Genomic DNA, 23,795 nt, shown 5'->3' on the forward strand with positions numbered 1-23,795 from the left:
AGGTCTATGGTACAGTGTTTTGCAATCATACGCTTCCCACGATTTATTTATTTATTTTTCCTCTCGAATAAGGTTCAAAAATACGCTCTGATATTTCCGAAGTTATGTGTGTAATATAATTATTTGTAACTTGTTAGACAATAAAAAAGACGCTTGATCTAGGTGCTCTTACATACAGACTTAGAAATAAAAGATTCCGCTATTCCAAGTCACAAACCAGCGCTTATGAAATAAATACTTGTTGAAATAATAACTAAAGTTTTATTCAACAACGCACAAAACAAACGGCAAAATTAAAATCTGCATTTACATCAAAATTGCTATGAAACTAATTTCACGTGAACAAACAATGCAAAACGCAAAACGGTAAAATCAGTACACATTATTCCCAATCACGGTAGAGCCCTTAATATCAGAAAATACTCTATTATTTGATAGCTAAACATTTTGCAAAGTGGGGCGAAAATTGTGCCGATTTCGCCCCAAACAAAATTGTGTTTAAAATAAATACTATTGGAAAACTATAGGGTTCGTTCGACAATTTTGCAGAAACAAAACATTGGAACGAAATATAAAACAGTTGAGAGCCGAACGCCTGTGTTGGAAGAAAGCCAGACTAAATAAATATGTATAAACCATGCCTGCGTTATATTTTCTCTGGGAGAAATTTGCTTGAATATATCGTTTTGGGGTTGAGAGTACTTGAGAAGGGGTTTTAGTCTTTTCCGTTTTGTTTTGACAGTGTCGTTGGTATTGCTTATTCATCCGCAGGTTAAACCGTTAAATTCGCAGCTTGCGGTTGCCTTTTATAAATTGTGGGCGAATATTTTTTTCTTTATGTCTGCAGTTTTTTCGATTCGATAAAAGCACATTCAAAGATTTCAACAACTCCTTTGTTTTGTTCTGTTTTCTATTTTAGGATAGCAGGATATTTGAATAAAAAAACATTTTACACTAAGAAATGTTGTACTGTAGCAGGGACAACATACACACAATAGGCACTAAGTTAAACTAGATGCGAAAAACCTTATTGTTTCGCGTGGGATATAACTGTGACCTCTAAATGCATTGGCGTGGTTACCATCTCAACCACTGTGCCACGGAGAGTGATAAAAATTAAGACGTACAGATAAAAATATTTGTTTCGTCACGTTAAACGAAACAAATGATTAAAATAGCTTGAAATTTGGCCTCAACTACATTATTCAGCGGTAAACGGAGTCGAAATTGTAAAAATCGATAGCTATTTCTCACTGCAGCTAAACAGAAGTGAACACGGAACAAACTGTGGATTGTACCATTGAATATTATATGAGACAAATGGCTGGACTATTGTCCGGCGAGACGGAGACGACACGGGAACGATACTGGGCCGAAATGGGGTGGGGCGAAGTGGGGTTTATATTTCTTGAGTATTGATTGGGAACAATTGCATTGGTATTTTGAAGACAGAGTATATAAGTGGTTAGTATTTTAGTTAGTAAGTGCTGCTATTTAGTTCGTTAATAGTTAGTATGTTCAAATCCAAAAGAAACATGATTTTTGACTGTTGTTACGTTATGAATCTAAAATGTTTGCTTGTTTGTTATGATCTAACATTGCAACTGTTAAACCAATGTTCAAAGAAGTTAGGCATGAAGATAATAAAAAAATAAGCCTAAATATAGGTTAAGTTCTATTTGCAAAAACAAATGATTAAAAAATGATTAAAAATGGTAGAAAAGCATTTGTGTGATACAAAATATTCAAGATTTATTGTAAACTTTGTATTCAATTTGTAAGTCTATTAAATTCATACATCATAAGATTGATTTATTGCAAGTTGTATTTTCTTGTCTGAATTTCGAAGTTATTATTTTCAAGACTGAATCATAATTTAACGAAATACTCTCAAATGAGTGCTTTACATTAGAATTTGATTTTATTTTAAGACAATAAATCGTATATAACTATGATTCAAAGATATTTTATTATATGAATACAATAGATGGCTCAGACAAAGGTCTTGGGACATAAATAAAATTGATATAGGTTCACTAAAAGATACACTGACAGAACTCTATCTATTGATATATTGCAGTAAATGGTTTCAATGACTAATGTTGGAACTGGATTTTTTCAGGTTTTATTATTTGGTGAAAATTATATTTGACTTCAGGAGTACATACTAGATATTATAAAAAAATATATTTAGAATTGATCAGTGAGTTTGTTGGTGGCTAAATTAAAATCACTCCCGTGCTTCGGAGGGCACGTTAGTAGCATTTCCTCAGATGCTCAAGTCAAATACCACTATGCAGTCACCAACTCGGTCAACTTGCTATGAGTGCCTTAAAACAAAGCTACAGTCTCTACTGTGATTTTATCTTATTTGAGAACTGTTTAAAGAAAACTAAGGTGAAAGTTTAGCATAGTGGACTAAAATCTAAATCATGTAGGTAGGAAACTCGTTTCCAACGCAAAATCCTAGCAAATGCATCATCAATATTAAAGCAAACTCGTTCTATCCTAACATATCACCAAACATATGTCTTAATTTCCTCTCGCTTTACAAATGCATTCTAATAATCCTTTTCAAAAATCCCTCTGAAACGGTTTTAAATCGAGTATTTTATTCCAATATTTCTAGTACGAGGAGGTTTTATTTGGACGACTGGTAATCTAGAATAATGGTGAGGATACTTCATGTTCAATTCATTGAGATTGATTTGAAAGTAGAATAATTTTGTTTTAAAAAGGTGTTTTTACTTGAATGCTATGTACTGGGACTGGATTTACTTGAATTTTACTAACTTGCATTCACTCAATTCTCTATTATGGACTTTTTGTGCTTTTTGCTTAATAATTTTGTGAGAATAGAATATTTTATGCTTGAAACATGTTAGGTAAAAAGTTTTCAATAATATGTTGTTTTGAGCAGACAAGCATTTGTCTTACTGAAATTCAGTATACAAATATTACATGACATTTTAAAATTATCCTACTGCCTGGCAACTTACAATTACTTTGTCTTACTTACACTTATATTTAAATGTGATAAATAAGTTGTCGAGGTTTAGGTGTTATTTCAAAATATAGTGTTACTTAAGAATTATAATTCAGGGAATTAAAACTTCAAAATCTTTCAAATTTTCATCATAGTTTAGTTTAAATGCTATTATACTTTGTTTTAAATTAAAGTGTTAACGTTAAAAAGCATGTAAGCCTACATACATACTGAGTTCAACCCTGTATAAAAATACCTTTTACAAAAAACCTGAGCTTTCAAAACAAACGTGAGAAGTAAATATACGGAAATTCTATAGTCCTGCTATCTAAGCTAAGGGCTAACATTACGGTGAAACGACAATGAAAAGTGGACCATTTTTTGTCCCACCGGCCAAAATCCGGGACATTTGTAAAAAATGCGCCCCGTTCTAACCCAATGATTGTCGAATATTCGTGTAATGATGGGACTAAGGTATAAGAGGTAGCGGACATGTAACTATATATTTAGAACTCTACCACGTATAGATCCTTGTGTTTTTTTGCTTACCACGACGGCTAATGTGAGTTGCAAACTTTGCATAATCTCAAGAAACGAATTAAACAAGTTTTAGGCATGCAGGGTTTCATCACAATGTTTTCTTTAACTAGTCAGTCAAACCGTGAATCACATACGTGGGACGCCTTGACTATGAATACTCATATATAAGTTCACTATCTTTGTAATCTTTAAAATATCAATGTTTACAACCATAAGCAAAATTTACTAATTTAAATTGTAAATCGCTGCCGCTCATAGCTTGACCCAGAAGTTATCCTAGGATGGCCATAGCGCGGGTCAACTCGAGTAATGTCACGTGAAATGAGTGTAGTAGTCCTTCCGATTTTATAGTGATGGGACACGGTGCGTGTTATGTTTATCGATAGTTGAATTTTGCTGACTCATCTTGTCAATGGAAGTAGTGTTGGATTTTATATACCAATTTGTTTTTTAGTAAAAATGATAATTGTACTGTTATTTTTTTGTGTTTTTGTTGAAAACAATCAGCTAACTCGGAGTGGCTATTCTAAGATATCATCGTGCAGCCTCCTATCTTTAGGACGGCCGCGTTACGTGTGCTTACTACTGAAAGCTAACATTATAAGCAACAGCTTTTTTGAACGAGTTCTGACATAGCAACGCTAAAATGTCGTTTATCAAATTTTCATTGTACTGTTTTAATCAAAATCATATCATTTATTCATTTAGGTCAAGTATGATGGTCAAATACAGAAGGCGCTTTGTAAGGTCAATGAGAAGAGCTTGTAACAAACTTCTGGCTGCTCTTTTTAATCGTCATTTTTTACTTTTTCCCTATTACAGTCCATTACTCATGGACTCGGTGGTTTATATCCCAATAATACCCAATACATTTAAGTATCTTTTAATTGTTACATAACATTTGTAACTACTGAAACTTACTCATATAGAGTAGTTCCGTAAATCGTAAACATATCACTACTATAACATCTACACATACTACAAAACAAGCCTTCCAAAAAACAACAACAATATATCAAGACTTAAACAAGACAGTTGCAGTAAAACTTTGAGTGCAATCATATTTATGCAGAGCAAAGTTTCAAGCACTCTCTAATTGTAACCCGCTTACGTTGAACGTAGCAGCCTGTATGTGAGACGAGGCAACATGCTGTATGTGACGGTAAATAGTCTTTGTGATAGAGATATTTTGTTTTGTTTTGTTAATTGTAGTTTAAATGTGTTTCAAGTAGTGTAGTTTAAGGGCCGTGTGTTCGATTCTTAGATTAAAAACATATTGGGTGATTTTTTATTTTACAGATTTGAATTGAAACATTGTTTTCGGTTATTGCGTTTTACTTTTGTTAAATTCGTGACATTTAAATTGAAAGAGTAAACTTTAGCTTTCTTAAAAGATAAATAATCTAACCAATCCAAAACTCAATCGAAAGGTAAAGTATATATAACGCAATAAAATATTTAAACTGTCGTTAACTACGAAATATATTTGTATCTATCTCGTTTATTATCCTAAACCCATAATTTATCAACCATTTTACAACTAATAATAAATAATAAAAGTCATGGTAATGTCGTAGAACATTTTATATAAAGCCCAGGTACTTTTTTTTGACAAATTCTTTCATATGTATCTTTAACAAAGTCTTTAAAGTTATTCAAAGTAGGCACCCTACACAGGTACATATTGTTGTTGAAGCCTGTTCTTCAGAAAGTTTTCAATAGAATATTGTAGCTACGAAATATCAAAAGGTTTGCCTTTAAAGACTTAACAATACTAGACTGTATTATAACACTTCAGATATCTTTCTGATAAATAACTGTACTTTGTTATTTCATATTGTACTATTCTTCACATTTTAAGCTGGAAATATTATTCTAACTTTTTGAGTATTGTCTAAAATATTTTTTATTTGGTGAATTAATTTTTAATTACATAGGCTGCAGTTTCACCAACGTTATTTGATTGAAGAGAAAAATCATGGGGTATTTTTTAGCGGGATCTAGTCAGTGAACTTAAATCGATATTATTTATCGGTAAAATAGATTTTTATACAAAAGAAGAATTAAGAAACAAACATTCATATTTGTATAGATACGTATGCTTTTAAATTTAATTTTGTAATATTACAAAGGTAAACGTTTGCAAGGATGTTTGTGAGTATCTTTATTGTGTATGTGAGCATGTGTGTTACTCGATCACGCTAAAGGTACTGAACAGATTTTGATGGAATTTGGTACACATATAGTTTATAGCTCGGATTAACACCTAGTATACGAACTTTTTGCTTCAGGTAAATCTTTCCACTCGAACAAAGCCACGTCCCGTAAATAGTATTATAAACGTATGGATATATTTTAAATAACAACCTTCTACACGAAATTTACATTTTCATATTATAACAAAACGTCGGTATCTAACGCTTTTCGGTAACTCATTTAAGCGTGAAACAGATAAAATCTACCGACGATGTAAATGTGAGGTCATTAACCCATTTTAATACCTTTTTACCTCAGGCTCTACATAAATGTGAAGAAAAGAGAAAAAAATATAGCTCCCTTGAGGGAAAATAACATGTTTCGATGGTTCTATGTTTGTTATTCAAACAATTTGTTATAAAATTGTTGTTCTTATAACAGTATGCAATTACGTAATGGGTTTTTACTGTGTAAAGTAAATGTTTTTAGGCTCAATATTTTTTTTTGTAGTACCTTCCTTGTTGTGTTATGCTTGGTGATGTAAAACCTTTTTACTACGTTTTTATTTGTGAAATTAATTGTTTTGAACAATTTCAAATGATTTTATTAAGCAAATTCTAAATTTATGGTTACTTTCATTAAATAAAACAAAACAAAATGTGAAATTTAACGTTAATCATCCAGTAATTAACAATGGTATGTAAAATAACTCTAAAAAGGTTATTTTGAAGTCACTAATAGTTGACCTTAAACCCTATATCATAACTTTGTTTAATAAAGAATTGTTAATGTTTTTGACATAATCAAAACGTATTAAAAATAAAGATGAAACGTAGTAGAAAATAAAGAAAAAAATTATAAAAATATCGATATTTTCATCGACAATGTCCCCTCCCTATCTAAGGTAATGCGTAAGCCGCTACACTGATGGTCCTCATAACGCCACCTCTCCGTAATAGCTGACACTGACGATTACTGCCCTCTGACGTCACAGGACATCTGCAACGCTACGTGGAGACTGACAGTCTACGAAATACGTAGCACTGCTACGACATTTGTAGATGTGCTACGAAATTTCGTAGCTGATGTGAATTGAAATTGTGTAGTTAGTGTAGGGTTGTTTTGATGCATAATAAGTACTGTATTACTATTTACCATTAGACTTTGGTAGATAAAGATTTTTGTTGTATAAATATGAATCTCTGGCTTAATTGTCTACTCCTTAGGCTAACTATTACTTATCTAAAAGACAAATTATACATTAAAATCTAAATCAAAGCTATTGTATCACTGTTGAGCATTTGTTAAATACCATTAAACAAAAAGGATACAGTGATTTATGAGTAACTTATTCAAAAAATAATTTCTATAATACGTTATTAGACTAATTACTACATTATTTTATTTCTATAAAATCATTTCCATTCCGACTTTAACTGGATGAAATTAAAGCAATTCAAGGAAATATGATTTGGTTTTCAGCACAGTGGTGCCACAAACAGAATTCTTAAAGCAAATCCTTGAATCTTAAATAAAAAATGTTCATAACAGCTAAAACAAAAGTAAGAAATCCCATATTCTTTGAAGCACACACGAATCAGCAGAAATCGTGAGGAAAACAAAAATCAAACAAAATTACCACATCGTAAAGGGAAATTCCAATAAAAAGTAAAAGAAAACAGGCAAAGGCGTGTTTCCTTCTGCCAGTAATCCGTAAAAGGACATATTTTTAAAGGAAAAAGCGGTTTTTAATCCCGATCCTCTTTCACTGCAAGTTTTTGACGCAGCCGCCTTTAGACGAGGATATTTAGACTATACGATGTTTACATAGACCAAACTTGAACGGGTTCTATGTAACATTGAATAAATAATTTAATATTTACAGTAATGTTATCAAATATTCGGCTATAGTTGTAGTGTTTCTAAAGAACTACGTGATAGATTAAGAACATATTGCACGACTAAGGCTGGCTATGAGCGGGACACATAAACATCTGTTTGAACTAGTATCTGTTAAATTCTTTTAAAATAAAATATCATAGTTTCATTTGACAACCATATAACTCTACTTGACGTGAGAAATAAAACTATTAAGCATTAGTAATTTCTCAGTTTTACTGCCGACAAGGCATTTAGGCCTCAAACGTAGTTATTTTTATCGACACATACCACAACTACTATTTAAATAATAAATAATAGTCCACGTAACATTAAGCCTTTCTAATAACAGCGTGTAAGGCCACACAAGAAAAGTCATCATGTGATAACTACGACTATGGCGAGTGTAACCTGCGCCGAAACGTTAAGCATTTCATGGTAAAATGCGTGTTCGCGTTAATTCCCATATCCGATTACATATTTTTATGTTTCTGTGTCCCACTGCTGAGCAAAGGCCTTTCCCCTGAGTTTCCAGTCCCCTCCGCCGATTGATGCGTCTGGCCATCCATCCAAGAACGCATTAAACCATTTAATTTTAATATAAATTATATAATTAACGCATGTACTATGCGTTAATTATATGTATAAACAGTCTAAATTACATATTGAATAAAAAAATTACATTCAAAAAATTATTCACGCATATCATTACAAAATCGTATCGTCTCCTTATCGTGTCCTGTAAACGTCTTCTCAAAGTTTATTCAGAAAATATTGGCCGAAGCGCAGTGAAAGCCTTGCGACTGGCATTCGAGAGCTGAATTAAAACGTCCCGGAGTCCAGATACCTGGTCGGATGCTATTCATCAGAGATGTGACCGTTCAAACTGTCTGTCTGTTTGTCAGCGTTCTCTGTAAATAGTTGCTGAGGCATTGCACTTGAATATTTGCTACCGATTTGTTGAAAAAGCTAGTGAATAGATATGCAAAACAAGTAATTTTTATAGTTATTAAGTTTCTTTTTTAACCGTTTACTGTCCCAAGGCTGAGCATTGAGCATTGGTATCTTCCTGAAATGAAGAATGGCTTCGAGCCCCAAAGGTGGTGGTTGGGGACTTTGCATACTTACAACAACTGTTTGAAAATCTTTTAAGCGTGCCAGGTTTTGTGACGAGATATTCTTTCACCGTTAGTTTGATAACATTTTTTTTAATACATATTTAAATTTGAAAATACATAGCCTCGGATTCGAACTCCCGTTCCCTTGCGACTGGCTTTCGAGAGCTGAATTAAAACGTCCCGGAGTCCAGATACCTGGTCGGATGCTATTTATCAGAGGTGTGACCGTTCAAACTGTCAGTCTGTTTGTCAGCGTTCTGTGTAAATAGTTGCTGAGGCATTGCACTTGAAGATTTGCTATAAAATGCTGGTGCGAGGTTTTGTAAACGATAAGTGAATTGATTTAAATAGCATATGGCTTGTATCCACGAACGTACGTATGTAAGAACACAATAGTGATCGCGATAAAATTATGGAAACATTTGGTCTGTTTTGAAGTGTTTATACGAATTCAATGTCAGCCTCTTATGGATTAATTTGTTAAAAACCAACCCAGGACGAATTCTAGAACTACTGCCAATCAAAATAAATTCAAAAGTTTAGCCACGAAAGCGTAACAGACAAACAGACTTTCGTATTATAATATTGACTTGTTAGAACAGACGATGTTCATTTTACTTAGCCTTTGTATGCACATTTATAATTAAACAACCAATTAGAATTCCGCAACATTAAATCGTTTAATTTTAATATAAATTCTATAATTAACGCATAGTACGTTAAAACAGTCTAAATTACAAGCGTGGTGTATTAAACACTTTCATTAGATGGCGGTGTAATCAAAGGGATTGCGACGCTTTGATGTTGCCGCTATCTATGTCGGTAGCTTTGTACATGTTGCGTTTGTTTTTGGAGGAATATTTTCGGAATATATTAGTGGCGTTTTCAAAGTAGTCATGGTTTAGTGGGAATGTTACTTCAAAAGGTTTTTACTTTTTGAAGTTATGTACATGTTGGAAAGGGTTTGACAAGTAAAATGTTATATTTTTTGTTTTTTTTTTGGTGTGAAATAGTAGGAGTAAAATACGTACATGCTCATATACCTACATTCATACACACATACATAAAATAAGGCAGTAAGAACGTCTCTTGTTACGATAAACTTCTTTGTATAACAAGATGTATAGATGTGAATGAAGCAAGGGACAATTGAAAGAATTTTATTTTTTGTTCTGGGTCTAATTATGTATTCTATCTAGGCATTTATCAACCAAAAAAGAGGGATTTCTTATCCCGGAACGAGGGAGAAATACCGGGTTGATTCCAGCATGTTTCTCTAGTGCATGTTCGTTCGACTGCTGTTACGATTTTGATGAATTTTTAGTTGGAGATATTATTGATAGATTGTATTTGAAGATTCGAGGTCTTTTATAAACGCGGGCGGAGACGAGCAGGAAACTAGTTAAAAAGTAAAATTATACAAGATTCCTTGCACAATAAATCACAGCTCACTTTAAATAAACAGCTTAAGCGTTGAAATAAGCGAAATATAAAGAAAAACACATAACACTTTAGCGAAGTTCGCATCGGAAGGAAATGTCGTACATTTCACGTTGGTCCGGAGAAAAATGCACTTTTACCCGGCCGATTTATTCGCTTATATACAGTATACATTGCTGGCTCGGTGTGTACAGGAAACTGTTCGCCGGAACCCGACGTACAATGGTTATGATGCATTGTGTTACGAACGATAACGCTAAAGTGATGTAGTGCGGGAACATGGATGAATTTATTGAGGATGCGTGTTATTGTTATTTTTTTTTGTTTTATTTTTCTAGGTTATGTTGACTGCTAACCTCCTATGGAGCTGAAGGGCGTAAATTTATTATTATATTTTGTTACTGCATAAACTGACTAACCTAACTATCAAATAAGTCAAAAGCAGTTACATTTGTATCCCGTAACTTCCCCACTGCTGGGTAAAGTAGAACTGGCTTATCCATACGTACTGGTACTGGAATTGGCACTCCTATAAAAATTTATACCAACAATATGAGGGTTCGATTTCCGAGTCGACATAAGTGCTATAAGTATTTTCTTATTAAAGAGTAAGTATGGTAGTTTGGTAGCGTGTCCGATAGATGGCAATAGGCTCGTTGTTTATTACTCGACATTGTTAATCGCGAATCCGTAGTATTTCATACAATTCTCTACAACATCTGGTGTACCAGGCGTGATATTATGTATGTATGTAGTCTTCCAAGAATCTTCTCCTTAAAGTCAATAGCAGGTACCATAGTGGTCAGTAAGTGTAATGAGATCCCATAAACGTTACTACTATGGGTCCCTACGTGAATGTGCCCTTAATGCCGCATTAAAGTACTGTGGTCAAGTCCCTTACTGAAATTCAGGAGGTTTGACTGTAGGGCACGATGGTAATGGTTATTGGGATGGTCTATAGGTCACTGTTGCTCTGGTTTTCCTCGCAGTTGGTGAAATAAATGTAAGACACTTAAGTCAGGAGTAATCAAAAGTCAAAGTCAAATACGCTTTATTTCATAAACTTTATCAAATATTTTTTACCTATTACCGTTTTGAAAAAGCTGTTGCTCGTCAGAAGAAACGGCAAAAAACACACGGCTTATAATGCAAAGCTGTATGTCCTGCGCCTGACCTATCAACTGTTGTGTTGAAAACTGTTTTAAACGATTCACGCTTTATTTTGCACTAGCTGACCCGCGCAACTTCGCTTGCGTCACATAACCTCTCGAGCGCCCCAACGTCAAAATTCAAATATACCGTTAAGCGTCCAGGCCAAAAATGGCGCGCGAAATTGAATTGGCGGTTGGCGTTTAAGCGCCGATTCCGTCATATTTTAATACTAACACCCTAGTCATACCTTATATATTTGAAATCTACATTAAATTTGCTATAGATTAAAAAAATAAACCACAAATAATATTTGATAGTGGTAGTACAATAGTCGGTTTAATCTGAATATTTTGTGCTTTAGGCATGTGTTTGAAGAAAGTCTAAAAAATATTTTTAGGCAAAAAAAATAATATGACGAAAGGTCTTATCGTGTAGTTAATGAATAATGACATTAAAATCCAACTGTAAAATATACTCAAATCTTTAAAATTAGTTAAAAAAAGGATTTACAATATTGGTCATAAAGGAACATGTCGTTGGGTCAGATGTTGTTTAAGGTGCTCTCTGGCCTATATCAACCACTTATTCAAGTGTGTGCATTAGATCGTCGCCTCGTTTCATCAGCTTCAATGTCAAATATGTTTGAAAGGGATAAACATAGTTTTAGCATTTCATTTTTACGTTTTTTAAATGCAAGATCATTTTGCCGTACCACGGTGGCGGGGCGCTTGACGGGGGTAGAACATTCAACCGTGACACGGTGGCCGGGCGCTTGAGAGGATAAGAGAGAATGGGTCAAATTTTTCCCCGTTTTTGTAACATTCTTTACTGCTGCTCTGCTCCTATTGGTCGTAGCGTGATGATATATAGCCTATAGCGTTCCTCGATCAATGGGCTATCTAACACTGAAGGAATTTTTCAAATCGGATCAGTAGTTCCTGAGATTAGCGCGTTCAAACAAACAAACAAACAATCAAACAAACAAACAAACTCTTCAGCTTTATAATATTAGTATAGATAGATAACGCGTGTATCTGTCAATTGCACACCGTTAGGTATTATGGGCAGGCAACAGCTCAGTTGGCAGGTTACAACAATACAGGCCGCTATAACCAAATATTTGTCAAAAAGACCTTCCGTCCTTACTTATAGACGCTTGAAGTATAAAGCGTACTAAAATACTATTAAACACTAAATCTCAGCGAACATTTAACCCAATATCAGATTATAATCAAACCCCAAAATTGAGCGGATATCCTTTAAAACAATAGAGGTCCATAAATCTCTCGATATTTAGGGGTCTATTTCGTAAAACTGTCGTCAAAAGGGTCCTAAATGATAAATATTCAGCAACCTGTAGAAAATGGATGGAAATTTACTGGTTTATTGTAAAGGTCTCTTATGGACCTTTTTGTAGGACAAAGGATGCTAATAAAATTTTTGGCTTAGTTTGCTTTACGTCAAGTGGTAAGTCGCCTTCTATGCTAAAGACCATGGGTTGAAATCAAAGGTTGGAACAAGAGATCGAAGACTCCGACCCTATGGAGTCGGGAATTCAAACTCTTAAGGAATCGAGGTTCAAACCCTAACTAAATTGGGGGTTTAAACCTTGAGTGAATCGAACGTGAAATTGAGTATATCTGTCGATCTTTTGTTCAGTGATTTTTTTTGCGCCACACATAAAATCACGCCTGTTATAATCGGGGTGAATAAAATACACGTTAGCGGGTGGGCCTATTGCCATTTACAATGTGCGTTACCAAACTCCTGGCTACTATTGGGAAATGTTTTAATTTCCATTAGATAATACCGGTAGAAGTACTTTGCCTAACTCAGGACTGTGCCCGAGGATTAGGATACGGGAATTAACGCGAACACGCATTTTACTATGAAATGCCTAACGTTTCGGCGCAGGTTGCACACGCCGTGGTCGCAGGCTGACTGCATCAGCGATGACAGGACTTCGTGTATATGAGGCGGACGAATGGTCATCCACCCTCATATTTTGATTTCACCAACCGGCATCACACACTTATTTATATTCTTAAGGTATTACGAGAACGAAAATAGAAAAGATTTACTTTGTTAAAAATAAAACTTTTTGTTCTACGAAATTTCTTTTCTAAGAAACAGAAATTGCTAACTGTTTTAAAGTTATAAAACAATCACAGAAAAAAGCTACTTTTAAAATCAATGTACATTGTTTATATTGAAGAGTCAAGTTCGATTCCCAACTGCGAAGTTTTTCTTTGAGATTTTTAATTAATTTCTTTGTTTGTTAAGTGTTTTGTTTCCAAAGGATCCGAGTTTGCTTCCCGAGTTAAGTTTAATTAAAGATCTTGTTTCTTTTGAGTATATTTAATTAGTAATTTAACCTGTGTCTAATTTATTTGTTTCTATTTATATACTCAGTTCTTGAATTATGTAAAGTCTCCAAGCCGCACTTGGCCAGCGTGGTCGACTCATGGCCTAACCCCTCCCTCATTCCGGGAGGAGACACTTGCCCAGCAGTGGGACATTAATGGGTTAAATAACTCGTATGTATCTTATGTATAATTAAGAAAACTAAAACCTGCTTTTAAATATTTTTTCAAACATACACACAAAAAACTCACTTCCCTTTCCCAGAGACAGACCGGCCGTTTATTTTTCACACAGATTTCGCGCGAGTATCACCGCGTGACTTACCTAGTATTATAACTATGGGTATTTTTTTACACAATTAAGAAAGCAAAAATCTGATTTTACATAATTGCCTTTTTTTATACATATAATACATACATACAAGAAACTCACACCTTTTTTCCAGAGCGGACGTTTATTTTTCACTCAAATTTCACGCGAGTAACACCGCGTGACTTACGTAGTACATAACTAAAGCATAGTGGTACCTTTTCAGAGATTTCAAACAACTCGTTAATATATAAAGAGGGGCTTCAGTTGTGCGTGAAATTTAATTAATTGTTGAGATCCTAAACTAATATTAACTTAGTTAATGAAGTGAAAAACCTTTTATACTTTTTATATTACCTTTTCTTTGAGTAATAGTAGTATTTATATAAGTGAGATTGTGTATTGTTTCTTGAAATAGATCATTTAATTATTCGACTGATAAGTTATCTTGTGGGTTAAGATTCGATTCTTGGAAAGGGTGTTAAATATGCCTTCGTATTTAACTCATAGGCTTTTTTCCTTATTTAAAAGCAGAAAATAACTAAAATGGTACCTATATGGTATAATTAGAGCACATAAATTATTAGTTTTAAAATATATTATTTTCATTACATGAGATTTTTTCTATTGTAGGAGAGAAGATTAGCATTCACTTAAATTATTATATAGTTTAAGTATAATGTAAAATAACTAAATCCCAAAAACCTCATTTACTTCAAGCCTTCGTAAGCAAATCAAGTTGTAATTCTAAGCTAAAAACAGTTAATTACTTGCGTCTTAAGCAGATAAACGTAATTAAAAGCGAAGTGCTAGCAATAAAAGAAAAATACTTCCTGAAAAAGCTGTTCTCTTTTTTTGGACGTGGGTAGTCAGAAGGGTTGGTCACAAATAATTAGCTCCACAAAGTTTTATTTAATTTAAATAAATATCACAGTTTATTTACAAAGTTTATGTCCCCAATTATCAACTGAACACTCTACCTGCCGGTTACAATAATCTCCTGTCCTTAATCTCCACTGTGCACAAAATGGACACCATGCAGGCTACACTTGATGAGATGAACATCAGCATTCATAGTAGAATGGCAGAATTTGAAGCTCAACTGCTGAAGTCTTCCCCTACAACTGTCTCCAGCTTAACAACTGACTTCACAGCATATCGTGCCTTTGTCACCCAGGCTCTGAAACTGCTACAGTCCCAAATTGACACATTGGCACGCACAGTTGATGTCATGGAAATGCAGAGGCGAAAGAAGATTTTGTTGCTTCACGGTGTGGCAGAGAGTGAGCAGAGGGTCGAGGATGTGCAGCAGACCATCACTAAATTGGTCACCAACCAGTTAGGCGTTGGTGACTTCACTCATCACTGCATCAAGCGCTGCCAACGACTTGGCAAGAAACACTCTCCTAAGCGGCCTAGACCAATTCTTGTGAAGCTGGTGGACTCTGACGTTCGTGACAAGATCTGGTTCTCAAAAACAAAGCTGAAGGGCACAGGCATCACAGTGTCGGAGTTCCTCACGAAGACTAGGCACGACGTGTTTATGGCCGCACGGGAGAAGTTTGGTGTCGCCAAATGCTGGACTCGTGAGGGTACAGTCTTCATAAAAGGCCCGGATGACACGCGGTATCGGGTCACCTCCTTGGTAGAGCTGAGCAGGATTGGCGAACTCGTGCCAAAGTCGACCTCAGCCCCTAAGAAGCCCGAGGTACCAGTTGCTGTGAAGTCCAAACGCACAGTTGCCAAGAAATAATGGAAAACTCCTGCTTTTTGTAACTAGTTCAGGTACACATATATTTTTCTTAAATTTTCTTCCTAACTTCCTAATACCTTCAATTAAGCTAATATTATTAACACAAATCTGCACTTCATGGTGTGTGACAATGACAAGACATTAAATGTCAAACGTCATCTGTCACTGCCCTTCCTTCCGTTTAACGTTTCGTTTCTCCTCTTATCTTCATTTATGTAATTATGTTATTATTTTTAAACTATTCCTAAATATTTATTTATTTCCTTTTAATTTCCTTTTATGTAGTTTTATTTGATTTAATATCTCTGTGCCTGAACTAGCTATTTTATCTTTTATTCATTATTATTTTAATTTTTTTTTTCTCATCTTGCGTTTGTATGATTTGCTACGTTTAGTTTCCACAACCGGCAGATGGAACAATGAACGTTTTGTTATACTTTTTTTTTTATTTTTTTATTTAACACATAATTATTTTTGTTTTATTTATTTTATTTAGTTTTTTCAGCTATTATATTTATTATTTTACTTTAACATTTACACATTTATATTATTATTGTTGAGGTATATTTATAGTATTACATATATTATTATTATACATTCACATTGTTATTATGTCGCTACACGACGACAGTGTCGATAGTGATGATTTTTTTTCAGCTGACAGTGATTCCAGTTATGCTAGTGTTCCTTCTCTCGCTGAAACAATATCATCTCATTTCTCTGATGCTCTTAGAAATCTTAATGTTGTCCATATAAATGCCCAGAGTATTCCGGCTCATTATCCAGACATGCTGACTAGTTTTGACTGTACAAACCTGCACGCCATATTGGTCTCTGAGTCATGGCTTAAACCATGTTTAGCATCCTCTGCATACTCACTCCCTGGTTATCAGCTCATTCGAAATGATCGGGCTACGGGAGGTGGGGGTGGCGTTGCCATATACTTAAAAAATAACATCCCCTATTCTATTATTAGTTCGTCATCACATAATGATGTTGGCGAACACCTTTTTCTTGAGATTGTACTTCTCCACTCTAAAATACTGCTCGGTGTATTTTACTGCCCCTCTTCTCGCATCGATTATTTCTCATCTTTTGAGATTCTTTTAGAAAACTTTACTCCAATGTACAGTCAAACCATAATCATGGGTGATTTTAACACTTGTCTCCTGAAAAACGATTCCCGCTCCACCATACTCCAGTCTATAGTTCAATCCAATAACCTGTCTATCCTTCCTCTCAGTGCCACTCACCACTTTCCCAACTGCACTCCCTCCTTACTTGACCTCATTCTTGTCTCCTCTTCAAATCGTGTCTCCAAACATGGTCAGTGTCCAGCTGATGCTTTCTCCTACCACGATTTACTTTTCCTATCCTACCGAATCCGACCACCTAAACCCAAACCGAAAATCCTTGTGCATCGTAATTTTCGTGACATGGATGTCGTTAAGCTTTGCGAGGATGCCGGAAATGTTGATTGGAGCTCACTCTTTGAATCTGATTGCGTCGATGACAAGGTGCGTATACTGACAGTGAAATTAATCGAGCTTTACGACACTCACGCACCCTTCCGTCAAATTAAAGTGAAACAGCTTCCGTCGCCTTGGCTTACTGACGACATCAAATCTCTGCTCCACAAAAAAGCTACAGCCAAATCGAAGTACAGATGTCGTCCCTCAGAGGCTAATAGAGAAAAATATGTAGCCATACGTAATCACTGCAGCAAGGTGTGTAGGAATGCACAACGCCGACACATTCATGAATCCGTTGAAAATGGAGATCCAGCCAAGGTCTGGACATTTCTCAAGTCGCTGGGGGTCGGCAAACCACAACACAACCCTGTCCCCAATAGTATTAATATTAACCTCCTAAACCAACACTTCTCTGCATCATCAAAGTTAGATAATACCACGAAATGTAATACACTTAGTTATCTCTCATCTTGTTCGACTCCTGACTGTTCCCCATTTGTCTTTAGTCAATTCACTGCTTGTGATGTTAAGAGGAGCATATTGTCGATCACATCGAATGCGCAGGGTACTGATTGTGTCAGCCGTAATATGATCCTCCCTGTCCTGGATGTAATACTCCCTATCCTATGTCATATCCTTAATTTTTCCATCACTAGCGGCATCTTTCCGTCCACATGGAAGGATGCCCAGATTGTCCCTATACCAAAAAAGCGTAACCCATCTTCCTTTTCAGAATATCGTCCCATATCCATTCTCCCGTTCCTATCGAAAGTACTTGAACGCCTGGTCCATATGCAACTTAGCACCTATCTTTCCTCTAACCTACTCCTAAATCCTTTCCAATCGGGTTTCCGTCCTGGTCATAGTACTACTACGAGCCTGGTTCATATTACGGAGGACATCAGATCAGGTATGGAAGATGGCCAGCTTACGACCCTAGTATTGCTAGACTTCAGCAATGCTTTTAATTGTGTAGATTTCGATGTTCTACTAGGTATATTGTGTTCTCTTAACATATCTCCATCGGTGGTTGACTGGTTTCGTAGTTACCTGTATGGGCGCCGGCAACGTATTAACATTGAAAACAATGTCTCTGAATGGAGTGCATTATCCGCTGGCGTACCGCAGGGCGGCGTTTTATCTCCTTTACTTTTCGCTGTTTTTATCAATACAATTTCCAATAACATAACTTCTTCCTACCACCTCTATGCAGATGACTTACAAATTTATTATTGTGCTCCCCCGGACAGGTTGACGGAAGCTGTGGAAACAATTAATAGCGATCTGGTTCGCATTTGTGAATGGAGTAGAATGTATGGACTTGACGTCAATCCTAACAAAACTCAAGCCATTACCATCGGTAGCCCCAGGATGATCTCGAGAGTGGATTGGTCACTAGTACCCAACGTGATCTTTGATGGCACTGCCATCCCTTTTGATGACAAAATCAAAAACCTGGGGCTATGGTTTGATAAGACTTTGTCCTGGAGTCCTCAACTCCAGGAACTCAGCCGTAAAACATTTTCTTCGGCGGGGTCCTTGCGCAGGCTACGCAATTTTCTCCCCATCAACACTAAAATTGCGCTTGTACAATCCCTTCTCTTCCCCATTCTTGATTATGCCGATGTCAGCTATCCCGATTTAACCGAGAACCAACTTAATAAGCTTGAGCGCCTTCAAAACTTCTTTATCAGGTTCATATTTGGATTACGCAAATATGACCATGTCTCCGAGTATCGAAACAAGCTCAAGTGGTTACCTATACGTTCACGCCGGAATGCTCACATTCTCTATCTTCTGTACAATATCTTGTTTAATCCCTCGACTCCCTTCTATCTCAAACAACGTTTTGTTTTTCTACATGACACGCATTCAAGGTTTTTACGATCATCAGAAAACTTGAGACTTAAGATGCCTGTGCACTCCAGTAAGTTTTTAGACCACTCGTTTACTGTGCAAGCTGTGCGGTTATGGAATGCGCTGCCGCTATCCATTAGGCAAGTGCAAAGCTTGCCAATTTTCAAAAATCGGGTTAAGGAGCACTATCTATCACTGCAAAACACCTTGCCTTGAATATCTCCTTCTAACTTTTTTCTTTTCCAATGACTGTCTAAACTCCTCTTGCTATCTCTGTATGAATATAAATATATATTTATATATATATATATGTATTTATTTATATATTATGTCTATTTTATTTATACAATTTCTATAAATTCTCTATTTATGTAATAATCAGTGTATGTTATAATGACCTGCCTTTATTTATGTTACTCATGTATTTAGTTTATGTTACTTGTACACAATTCTACCCTTTTCTACACCTACACTTCTCTCTCCATCCCATGGTTGCCTGGAAGAGATTGCCTTGTGCGATAAGGCCGCCGATTGTTCATCAGTATCTTATTTATATTTAAGGTTTCTCTATTTTTATTTAATGTATTTTTATTGTGGACAATAAAGAGTTTATATTATTATTATTATTATATTCTCTAGGTATTTTGTTTACAGGGTTCAATGACCGACATAACACCTTTCAGTTGCAGACTTGCAACTTTACAGCTAAATACAAAAAAAATAAATAAAAAAAATGCAACTAGATCTAGGAATATTCTGTCATACATTTTGTTATATGTACATAGTTTTTGGCTTTAGATGATTAAGTTTCGTATTATAAAAAAAAATACTGACAAAATACTATTAATTATAAAAAATCATTATTAAATACTGCCTATCTATTACACCTAATTAAACACATATATTATGCTAATTAACAATTAACATTTTGTTCCCTCCAACCAGACAGTTTTTTCTTAAATTTATGTTGATATCAAAAATAACTATTCTATTCACGCAAAAGAAAAAAACTACACCCACCGTAAAAACTCAGCAACTATTTCTCTCACAAAATGTTGCCAGTCTGTAAAAAGCACTTATTTACAATCCCGAGAAATCCCCGGATTAGCCAAAAACGAGCGTAATTGAGGCTTATGTACGAAAAGAGAAAGAAAAAAGATATATTTTCGCTCGAACTTAGCCCTTAATTAATACTTTTAACGTGGAAATTAACGCTACAATTTCGGAAAATTTTCAAATGCCTTGGGGCATATTGTACTGGGGTATATTGAATTGGGGTATTTTGTTACCCCTGTTTTAATGTAGGGTTATATTTATGCTTTTTGGCTATGTGATAAGATTTTCAGCGCTAATAAGATGTTTGGAGTTTTACATCGGAAACGGACAAGCAGAATTTGTGTAATTGACATAGGAAACCTAAAACCCTATGGGAAAATAGGCATTATATTACGTATGTTTGTTTGTATGTATTTCAGTCCTATTCCATCTTAATCAGTTCAGCAATTTAGCAAGTCTAACACACATACAAACTACTTATCATATATAATATTAATTATGGATTATCAAGTACCTTCTTCTATCTTCACGACCCTCGGGGGTCTTGGGGTAAGCACCCTTTATTTGCTAAACGCTTTAACATGTTTGAACATGTCATGGCTTTTAGCTTGTTTGAATTAAGTCTTATGAATAATATATGCAAATATTATAAGTCGAGAGCTACTGTTTTGCTGAACAAATATTGATTAAATGAGTTCTTTGAAGGTACGTAGGTAATTTTAATTTAAAAGCAGTAACATGGGGTATTTCAACACAAGTAAAATGCTTCATTTTTTCAAGATTAATGTATGCAAAGGCATAAGAACAGATAGAAATAAACCACTAACATTTAGCTTGACTGAATAACCAAGCCCAAAAGACACTATCAGTACTAAAAAAAAAACTTGTGGGAATCGAACCCACTACCTCCACGCATGTTGTTATAATTTTATACAATACATATCCATTTCATAATTCACAATGTTAGTATGTACCATATAGTATGCACCATGTAATAGGTGATGCGTTAAAATACCAATAGTACTTTACCCAACTCGGGAATCGAACCCGAAAGCTCGTGATTAAATAACCTTATAAATTAAAAAAGACCAATAGCATTTTACCTGACCCGAGAATCGAACGCCACAACTCGTAATTAATGCAACCTTTCCTAAGAACCCATATTATAAGTCTAAGATTACTTAGATTACTCAGTAATAAAATTGAAGATTAGAAATTAATTGAGAATTTTAATCAGTTTTCACTTATATTGAAGTTTGTGTTCAAAGCGTTTGATGTTATTGATAGCAAAGAGTTAAGATTACAGCTTTAATTCCATCGCTTGAGGTGTACAAGTTTGAAACGTATTTTGTTAAAATTAACTTGTTTCATATTTTAGGTTTGAAATTTAATACAAGTAGCGGCCGAAATAAGGTGTGCTTTTAAGTACGTAATTTAACAAAAAAAAATAGTTTTACCTATTCATTAAATTGGCTTTTTACAGTGATATTACCATAGAGATGCAAAGTAGAAAAAAAAAAACCATGCATTGAATCGTATGCCCTGCCTAGGAATAGTCAGTAGACCCTACACTCTGAAAAAAAATTCCAAATTGATAGTCATTTAGACAAGAAACTGGGACAAACTTACAATCACATTTAAATCAATTTAAATTTTAAAATAATGTAGAGTAAGATAACGACCGAAAATCGAACCTTAGTCTGTTCCAAAATTGAAGCTTAATCTACTTTTGCAATGCTTTTTGCAATTAAAATAAGTCACAATTAAAGAAAAATAAATTTAAGAAAAGATCAATATTCAACCCCATTTACAAGTTTCTTAACTTAAACTTAATTCTATTAGGCTTTCTTTCACTAAAGTTTATATGTAACTAGTATTAACTCAATAAACCTTCTGAAACTCAGAAAACTACATCAAAATAATACACACAGAAAGTATCAAATAAAATATCTATTCGGGCATTTGTTTCACGTTGTGTGAGCGAGATGGATATATAAAATGTGATGTGTTAGAACGAGATAGAGTGTATCACCTCGAGTGAATCGTTGCTTGAGGCGAGGTGAACGCAATATCGTTGGACCTAGTAGGTAAATACGAATAGGGATGGGGTCTTATCGATATTTTTTTTTTAACATTTTATTTACTTTTGTATATGTAAACTTTTGAAAAATTGTTCTTGGTTTTCTTGGCATTTTAATTGGAAATGTACAGGGTTCATAACCAGGACAAAATTATAATAATTGATCTTTCACACTTCGTGGCAGAAAAAAGAATCTTACCAAAACAGTTATACCTATTACTGTCCCACTACAGGACAAGGGTACCTTTTCTCAATATGTGACAATACCACTCGGCTATCACTGCTCCATGGTTTATTCTATATAAATTAATTAAACATCAAATAATGCTTCAATCGGGAGTTGAACCCAGTACTAACTTACGTCGTACAAATCAAGACTGGTTGGAAGGTAGGTGGCGCATATTATGATATGCGACAGAAAAGCTTTCATCAATTTAATTAGGGAAATGTACCGTTTTTATTTCAAATAACACGGTACAGTCAAAATAATAATAAAAAGTGGTATGAATAACATATCCACAAAATCATATATTTTAATTATGAATAGTAAACAAAGTTTCATTTAATAAATATGAAAGCTTTTTCAGTGAAATTGAAAGTTGACATGTTTTTATATGAAAATGTATTTAGCTTGAAATAAAATCATTTGTTAAAAATATTTTATTAATGGTGGTTAGTTTATAAATAAAATAATAATAATACAAATGTAGAATATTATAACTAAATTAATATTGTGACGTTTTGTATGGTAAGTTCGAGTAGGGTTTGTATTGCGGGTTCTCGAGTTCGAATCTCATCTTGGACAGAGTGTTATTAAAGCTTTTTCTAATTACTCTACCTGTACTTTCGAATATAATAAAAATTATGTTAGAATATTGACGAAAATATAAGTAGTATTAAAAGAAACTCTGGTAGCGGTTTCTCTTAAGATTACTTTAAAATGATACATTAAATGTATAATATAATATAAATTCACGTCTATCATATATCAATCGGTTGCATTCAACATTAAAACAACGATGTCAAACAGAAAAATCCAAATATCGATGTTGTGTCCCCTCCCTAGTCAACCATCCGCTTCTGATTGGCTGTCATGTTGACAAAAGTTATGAGTGCGATATATTTGTTCAGTGAGTCACAACACTAGTTGTATTGTACTACAAGTTTGTACCGTGGCACTGTTTGAAATGAATAGTTTATTGGCTTGAACTACCTTCTCTTCTCTCTGCAACCTAGTGTCAAAGTTATTTAAGCCGCCTAAGGCCTTTTACGTGCCTTAACGACTGTTATCTTAATTGAAAACAACCGGGACCAAATTTTACGTGCCATCCGAAGCACGGAGAGGCTCAGGTCAGATACCACTATGAGGTCACCCATCTATGGAATGACCGCGCCAAAGTGTGCTTAACCCACAGATCGTTAACTTTCCGGTGAGCGCAACTGGCTATGAGCGCCTACCCTTAGAATTCATCAGTCTAGCCTTTCTTCCAACTATGTTGAATTCGGCTACCAGTCTCACCGGATGCAGCTAAATACCAATGCCTATTTTACATGGACAAACTACCTAACCTAACCTAAGTCGTTCAAGCTTCTG

At 34.7% G+C, this 23,795-nt stretch overlaps 1 protein-coding gene across 9 annotated transcripts in view; it reads right to left on the reverse strand.

Annotated features, from left to right (window-relative positions):
• Window positions 1-23,795, reverse strand: part of nrm (neuromusculin) — a 486,168-nt gene that overhangs the window by 123,385 nt on the left and 338,988 nt on the right. The gene's annotated exons all lie outside the window — the stretch shown is intronic.

The sequence above is a fragment of the Anticarsia gemmatalis genome, chromosome 26 (genome assembly GCF_050436995.1).
Source record: "Anticarsia gemmatalis isolate Benzon Research Colony breed Stoneville strain chromosome 26, ilAntGemm2 primary, whole genome shotgun sequence".
Lineage (NCBI taxonomy): Eukaryota > Metazoa > Arthropoda > Insecta > Lepidoptera > Erebidae > Anticarsia > Anticarsia gemmatalis.